Genomic DNA, 9,076 nt, shown 5'->3' with positions numbered 1-9,076 from the left:
AAAATAAAATGACCCAGAAACAGGCCGCTAAGGCTTTCAATGCTCTAAACAGGACGAATGTGAAGGCTGCGTGCACGTCGAATGCACCTACCAAGAAAATATTAATTACTTTACTCGTGGTAAATGTAAAAATCAAATTCGAACAAAACTGTGTATTCTAATATCTAAATGTCTTTTCTTTAACGTTACAAATCTATTAATTAAATAATCGCTCGGTACTGGACGACGATCTTTTGTTTCCTACAAATTACGACATTTTCACTCCTGCAAATTATCAATTTTTATCGCTGAATTTCACAAAATGAATTTCTCTTCTTTCATTAAGTTCCATTTGTGCTACAAACTCGTTTCTCAAATTGCGGTCTTTACCTATCTGGTCTAGCCCAAGATTTAACAAAATGATTCAGAGCGGTCGATACTGCACGACTATGTGTTTCTAATAAGCTAAAGTTCGAAATGACGCATTATTTAAATCGATTTAGAAAATATCCCGCGCGAGTTACTCGAGAATCGCAACTCCAAACCGGTCGGTATTATTTCAACTTTGCCTTGTACATTAATTCACAAGAAAGCGTGTACCTAGCTACAAGCACAGTCAAAGGGATTATGTTGCACACTTGCAATAAATATTCTATCGTCGTTGTTTCTACGCCATACGAGGTGAGATTAGAAATTTTTGCTTAAAAAACTATGGTAGATATAACAAAGGCTCCTTTGACATCCTTCGTATTCTTTTACATCGGAGACTCGAAAGAGGCAGCAGATAAGCGAAGTTGGTATAATGTACCGTAAAATGTAAAATGTGTCGACTAGTTGCAAAGTAGACTCAGTCGGGTAATTGCAGTGACTTTAACGAGGAAAATCGGATGATGGTAGAAATAGAAAAGAGAAACAACTTAAATTCAAGGAAAATATTCCTTGCGTCGGAAATGAAAGAACGTTCGGTCGGATGAAATCTTCGAGCTTTCTTCATCCCCTAAGCCCTAAAACATTTCTCATGTCAGTTCGCAATTCTGTTCTATAATTCTCCTTGTAAAATCCATGTCATTCGAAACTATAAATCCATCAACGCCAATATTCAGGATATTGATTCCAGAACACCTTGGACGGATCTTGAATACGTTCTAGCGAGTTTAGATAGGCATTGGGACAGGGAAAAACGTTGTACGTGTTCGATCACAGTGCTATCTGGTTCCCGCGATTGAATAATGGCTGGAATAGCAGACGTTCTCGGCGAACCATACATCTACATTTGTACGTCTACAGTTGTATTACGTCTTCGTTACCATTGTTGATTAATATCCATCGATGCCAAAAGATAGTACAGTGCACGTATAGCAACTGCGATATTTAATTCAAAGGAACATTGCGGAACTTAATTTCATCGGACGTTTAGAGCTATGACTTTCTGTATATTCTGGCTTGGCAACTAAGTGGTTGCGGATTTTGCCAATACCACCTAATGACAAAATCCGCAACCACTTAGTTGCCAACTCAATGTATTCCTTTTCTGTTCACTTGCCGTGCGGTTACCTAAGGACGTAAGACTTAAATCTCTAAGTAAAATAATTGAAATTTTTGTTACGCAATCTAACGATATATTTGCAGATTCGTTGGAAATTCTTTGCTTCTAGGTAACATAGTATCTCGTAATCCTAAGACGAAGTACGCTCACGAGACTAACAGTTCTTCGTAGTTAACGTGAGAATAAACAGTATGTGCATAAGGTGCCGAAGTAGTTGGTCCACCCGGCATACAAAGTAACGGGAATAATTCACCATGTGGCTGACATTTTCCAGGTATCTCATATCCGTCTGAGACGGCCAAAAACGTCGGACGAACGCCGAGCGTCGCGTCGAGTCGGCGCGGTGTAGAAGACGCGCGACGTCGCGAAATATTATAGGAGCGTGTCATTTCCGTGCGCTGATTGGAAATTGTCAGGCCGCGGAACCATCTTTGCTTCATTGGTTGTACGGATATTAGCCGGAAGCAGGACCGTGCACCGCGACGAAAACTTTTTGATTGCGTTTCGGGCGATGCCGAAAACCGGCCGTTACGCATATTCCGAGCATTGTTAATTATTAAACGATGCTACGCTGTTGGCCGTGTGTGCGTGTGTAGGTTGTGGCTTCGAACAACAACGTCCTGGCCTCGTTGACGGCCTGTTCGTTGTGTTTTGCCGATAATAATATGCACTGCTGACAGGGATATTTAGTAGATTATCGCGAACGAGACAGCTCGACAGCGGAATAGGCGGCGAAATAACTTTAGGCGAGATCTTCTGCATGAATATTGTATAGGGTTAACGATGAAGCGAGTTTAACAGATACAATGGGATGCATGCTACTTGCAGGGGAATGAATATCCGGTCATAACCGACGAGAATAAGTGGCGTTTCGAGAACAAAAATTTAACGAATCCGACAGAAACGAGTGTATCTCATTTCGATAATCTCGTTCGAAGATACAGGATGGCCCGTAAATCGCGAACGAATTTATTTTATTCTTTCTCTTTTTTTTTTTTTTTTTTTTTTGGAATTATTATCAAATGTCTGGAAATTTATTACGAGGAAATTCAGTGCAAATCGTGCAATTTTATTTTCGATATCGTCAGGCTCGGGAGATATGTTTGAAAAAAGAATAATTTCGTGTAACGACCCGTTAAACTGAACGTTTGCGAACTTTATTTTCTTGAAAATGAAAGGCCGAGCGAAAAAATTGTACTCTACATTTTCCACTTATCTTTACACGTAAAACAACCTCCTCTCGATTATTTGGTACTGCCCAGTCCGAAATTGCTCACGTTCAAGTGTATTTGACAAATTTGAAATGAGAATCTCAAATGAGAAAATTGTACTCCGTATTTTGTTCTTATCGTTCCACGAGGAATCACCTCGTGCTCGCTTTTACATGTTACTCGGCCGCCCTCAAAATATATATACAGGGTGGTTGGTAACTGGTGGTACAAGCGGAAATGGGGTGATTCTACGCGAAAGAAGAAGTCGAAAATATAAAATAAAAATTTTTTTTCTTTTTTTTTTTAATTTTCCATCGAGACAACGATCTACAGTGAGATCTACAGTGAGCGTTATAACGAGACGCGATAAAGTGCACGCGTACCGAACGAAAATTCAAAGTCGATTTTCTCGAAAACAAAGCCTCGAACGAAAAATGTTTATTCTATATTTTCGACTTCTTTTTTCGCGTAGAATCACCCCCTTCCCGCTTGTACCACCAGTTACCAACCACCCTGTATATATCGTATAATTCTGTTCGTTTCTGTCGTTAAAATTTACAAGAACGGAAATGCGAATTAATCGACTTGCTTCGATAACGAGAATGACATCGCGTCGTAACAAGTCGGACGGGTGATTAATTATTCGTCTCTCGGTTCCTCCAAAGCAATCCTAGTTGAATAGATAAATTCACATCGCAGGATAGAATTTAGAACGCGACTGCATAGAAATTCAACGCTAGAACGAGAAAGCTATAGACCTAAATAAACGGCATTCGAATTTATCCGATCGCTTCGAACGTGTCGATCAAACGGCATATACCGAATGAAACAAACCTGCTTTAGACGGAAGCAAATTTAGAATGGTGAATTTTCGATCCAGCCTACCGCTACACCATTCGAGGATAGGGCTTGCGGGTATCCGCTTCATGGACGTCCGACTCATATATTTTACGGCGAGCCGCAGTAACTAACAATTCCTAGTTTGCGGGCCGCCGCTATATTTTCGTCAGCTCATTCCCCCGGGGTACTTGGGAACCGCCGATTTATTACCGCGCCCCTATACGCTTTCCCTTCGCGCCGCCGCGCCGCGCCGCGCCGTCAGGATACTCCAGATTCTTAGTCAATAGTCAAACATAAAAGCGAATAGCGATTAGAATACGATCCCATTCTGTCGAAGGTAGCAAATTTCATATTATCGACTCTCGCGAAATTTTTTGGTTATTTTACATGACGAGAACGAATTTCGATGGTTAAGATTGACGAGAGTATAACAAGGCAAAATGACGACTTGAAACGTTCCTATTCTCGTATACAACAAATGTACAACATATTTGAATTTCAATGAAATTGCAAATGTCGAGAAGAGAAGCGATCGGTTCGGAATGGAGCGATCTGCGTGCTCTTTGGGTACGTTTTACGATGCTTCAACGATACTCTTCTTCGAGGAGAACTTTTTTAACCAGTTAACTGTTTCCGACGAGTAAACTCGTCGCGAAGAAACAACGATGTTCTGCGTTCTGACGACCATACTCGTCGTGCGTAGAAAGCAGTTAGAATTTGCTGTTTAAATTGCAATTTTGGCGAAGACTGAAGTACGGTCGTAAATTCGAAGACGTTTCGAATATTTGAAGGCCAAGACGAAATAAAACGAACGAATAGAAAAATATAAATGATAGTTATTTTTAAAGAAACTGTATATAGCGCGAACAAAGTAGTTGTTCTCTCCTTTGTAACACATTTTAGGTACACGTTTCTCAAAGAGATCGCGACAGCCAACTCGTTAAACTTCAATTAGATCAGAACACGTGCATTTTGGATTGCAGGAATTGCAAACTGTTATAATATCAATATCGGATCGTATTGTTATAATATCAATTTCCCAAAACAATCACGAGGAACAGCGGTTATTTTCTCTAACAACTATGAAGAATCGGAGTGAGCGAAAATATCGATTTCGGTTCCGGTTCCGGTCCCACTGTCTCTCTGAAATATTCGTATCGCTTTGTATTCCCATCGGTTATAGTAGTTTCTTTTTCATGTAGAAAACTTGTACCTGTGAGTCCGTAACAACGGTCCAATCAAACTTTTTAATTCTTTCGAGGCAATAGACGGACGAAATAAAGTACAGTATAAAACGTTAAACGTAGTTGATAATTATCGCGCAGATATATCGAACATTCGACACGCGCATGAGGTGAATAGCAGGGCCACCTCGCGGGATGATAATGGCTATCAGAATTCCGAGGACGTGCCATTAGGTAAATTGTGAAATGCCGTGGATCGCGATTCATGGACGACTCGTGCAGTCGTGCCACGTTCGAATTCTCATGAGCGTGGCCAAGTTCCCAACCGAGAAACTTGCCAGTCGACTCGATTAAACTGCAAGTACACGATCGGTGCCAAAGCTAATTCTCATCGTCCGCCTGTTTCTACTTTCTAATCAGTGACTTTCAATCAAATATAATTAACCCCGCTAAATTTAATAATTCGATCTTGTTCCCAAATGAAAATGTCATAAATGTCGCGAGATACATAACGTTGACGGTAATATGTATTGACGTAGGTTCTGGAAAATGGAAAATCCGATGAGCTATAACGATATCAAAACTCAAACTTCGTAATACCGTGGAGAACTAGCAGACTATTGAATAATCCAATGTAAAATCAGATTCTTGTCACTGAAACTTTGCTAGAGTTACATGTTGCTAACTTTAAACGATGCTGTTTTTTTTTTTTTTTTTTTTTTTTTTTTAGCAAAATCGGTGTCATATGGAAATGTTGAATTTATAAGATTCGTTTGAATCGTAGATTTGTTGGATTTCCAAATTTTATTATCGTTAGGTAGATGATACATTTACGCTGTACATGTGAATGTGTGTGTAAGCGTCAGTGGGCGTGCAGGTCTCAGTCGAGACGAAAGACTGTTGGTAGCTGTTAGAAGAATCCAGAATAGTCTGTTGACAACGAGCGTGCGTGTAAGAAGGTCATCGTGGTCTTCAGAGTGTAATATATATGTATAGCTGTTGTGTGCGAAATAAAGTAAATTATTTATTTCTCCGATTCTTCTCTATACCTCAACAATTATATTTAAAGGAATTTTACCGTAAGACTGCGATCATACGAGAAGATATTATGGCAGAGTGAATGTTAACTTTTGTCCGAGGTTTAGTCCTTTTAAGCTGCGAACGAAGCGTAAAATTGCGTAAAAACTTAGGCTCGCATAGTCGGTTAAACAACCGAACATTGGTATGATCTGTCATTTCAATGTTTTCTTAAAATATACAATTTGACCGAATTATCGAAAGCGGAGAAAGCGTCTGTAAAATAGCCGCCGTCGTTCTTCGTCATATTTTCCCTTTTTCTGTATAAAACATTAAAATAATAAACATCTAGGACACTCGCAATTCAGCCGCGTAATAAAACGCACGTAGCCACTATGTTGACGCGGCGAGCTGACGTGTTCGCAAAAACAACGTGGCTTTTGTGCTTTCCGGGCTGACCAAAATTGAATTTACACTGGCTCGAGTCACGGTGACATACGACAGCGTGTACGCTTCTCCTCGCTGAACATGACAGAGTTCTTCTGCACCAGCTATAATCTGGCATCGACGCAAAGCTAGAGACAATACGAGCTTGGACATGGTTCGTTCGTCATCAGAGTGGAGAACGATTTCGCTGCACGTTTCCGCTCAGTTTTATTATTGTTCGCGAGCTGTTCGCGAGGGAATACAAAATAATTATACGGATCCTTTGATGTGCGCTTTCTGCGTGGCTTTCATTTCAGTATTCCGTGTTTCGTCGGATTTGATTCCACGGTTTGTTGATCCTTCTGTCAATGTCACTGAAATATTATGAAATTTTTCAACAATGTAGACACGTATGTGCACGTATATGTATATTCCACGATAAGATTTCGTTGTTTAAAAATGACGCGCGATCCGACGCCTACTTTATCTCATTTTGCTGAGTCGATCGATGATTTCGAAATAGGCAAGGCAGACGAAAGCTTTCCGAAACGAGGTTTCATTCGATGAACGAAACAACGAACAAACGGTAAATTAAAGAAAGAATCGACCTCGAAATAAATATAGAAAGATAAAAGTTGGCTGCATCGGATAAACGAATGTACACGATACAGCGCGAACAACAGACAGTGGACTTGCATAAGAAACGGACAATACGCATCGATATTTAAATCTTAAGCTATACATACGAAGTAGTGGTCATGATGAAGTTTATTTATAAAGCGGAAGCTTTGGACGATAGTGGCCACGTTAAGCTCTTTGGCCGGATAAACTTTCCAGACTCCTGCATCGCCATCGATTGTGGCCCAGAGCCAAGACCTCCTTATCCTACATAATATTTTACGAGCATGGACTTTGTTTTGTACCCAGAAGGCCCGGAGGATCCGACAGTTGCGAATGAATAGGGAAAGGAGAGTGAAACGTACATTTTTTTATTTATAACCGTCTACAATCGGAGCTTAACCGAAGGTAATACGATTCTACATGGATGATCAAACGTTGCTCGCTTTTTATTTCAAAGATGGTGATTCGTATTGTACGGTAAGACAAAGATGCACATATATATTTTGATATATTCAATTTTTGCGAACCGCGATCCACGCGTGAAAGTAAGAGCGATTAAAATGACACGTAGGATTTTGCGAAATTGAAAAATGCTCAAACGCTGGTTTTTCCTATCGAAACGCGATGGACGTACGAGGTACATCGATCAGTACGAAGATTTTTAATCAACTTGCGAGAAAAATGTTGCACGCGTGAAGCGTTAGTTTATCGTTTTTGCGTATCGTGCGACTGCGCTTGCAATTCGCAAGAGCTTTTTGGTCTTACATATTCCGAATAAACATCGTGTTGTTTCGATTAATGGAATTGCACGTTTACACGTTACAGAGCGAAACGAACGATCGTTCTGATGATCATTTCCGTCGTTCGATCGCAGATGTGTGCGATTAAACGCGATACACGTGCCTCTATTTGAGAAAGACGTGCCGCAAGATTAAATGTCGCAATGCGCGGTTGACAGTTCGTTAATTAACTCGCGACGAACAAGATCGCCTTGCCGGCACGGCGGCAAGATAATGGAGTTAAATCGAGAAATCTGTCGCCAGTCGATCTACGTATGTATGCCTTGGGTCATTAAATGCGACTGTCTGCCGGTTTAATTCGCGTAATTTCGCTAATAACATTCCACGGCAAACATCTGGTTACATGTATCACGGTGTAACAATTCCCTCTACGAAAGTTTCTCGTCGAATACGGCGTGACGAGAAATAATTAAATATAAATTATTATATCGCAAAATTCAAAAATTTCAAAAGATAGACACGCGAATGGTAATGATATCTATTCGAAGAATGAGAAAATTAACAATAACATGTACATACATATATATGGTAACATATATACAATATTACTACGACATGTAAAATTTATTACAACACACGTGATACGTATAAACGTTATCTACTTGTAAGAACAGACACATGCAGAATTGACTGAAAATACCGATAACACGGCGTATGCTATTCCATGGGTCTCGAATGTGTTTGATACGTAACATTGTAGCAAGAATTCTGTCGTTTGAATCTGTTAAATGGCACATGAGTATGTATACGGTATAAATAATTGCAGGAATAAACTTTTCTCTTTCTTTATCGACCACCGACAAGTTGCTCGGACTTTTTCGTAATCTTCTCACACATCGCTGTTACCATCTTGTTGCTAATCGGCGAGATAGAAGAATATTATTTTCATAAAATCCATTCGCTTTTACTTGATTTATTCAGCTCTACTCGACGCTCAGAAAACTTATAAACATATTGCTTACGTAAGATAAACTTCTGAATGTGAAACTGGAAACTAAATAAATTCACAGTTTACAAATACTTACATATATATGTAATATCAAAAGAAAAGGGGGTATACGCTTGGTCTATCATATATAATATTTAAGTTCGAGTTTTCTCGGGATAGTATAAGTTGTAAATTTAAGGTATAAACTAAGAATCGTAAGAGTACTGTGGAAGAGAGAAAAAGAGAGAGAGAGTGTGTAAGGAAGAGTGTATGCCTTGGTGACGTCAAAGCTAAATGAGTAAAAGAGTGGGAGAAAGGTGCGAGGGTCGAGGGTGAGGATTTTTTGACCCGGGAAGACAGACGTTGTAAGCTGAATGTTAGAATAAGACGTACGATGATATCGTAGTCAGTTTTTGATTTGGGTATTGCTCGTTAAAATAAAACTAAACTTCTCTTCAAATAGAACATCCTTTCTTGTCCTTACTCTAGACCATTTAAGATACTACATATAGGTGGTAGCCTGC

Source organism: Bombus huntii, chromosome 15 (genome assembly GCF_024542735.1).
Source record: "Bombus huntii isolate Logan2020A chromosome 15, iyBomHunt1.1, whole genome shotgun sequence".
NCBI classification, from domain to species: Eukaryota; Metazoa; Arthropoda; class Insecta; order Hymenoptera; family Apidae; genus Bombus; species Bombus huntii.
Note: the sequence above shows the minus strand (reverse complement) of the source record.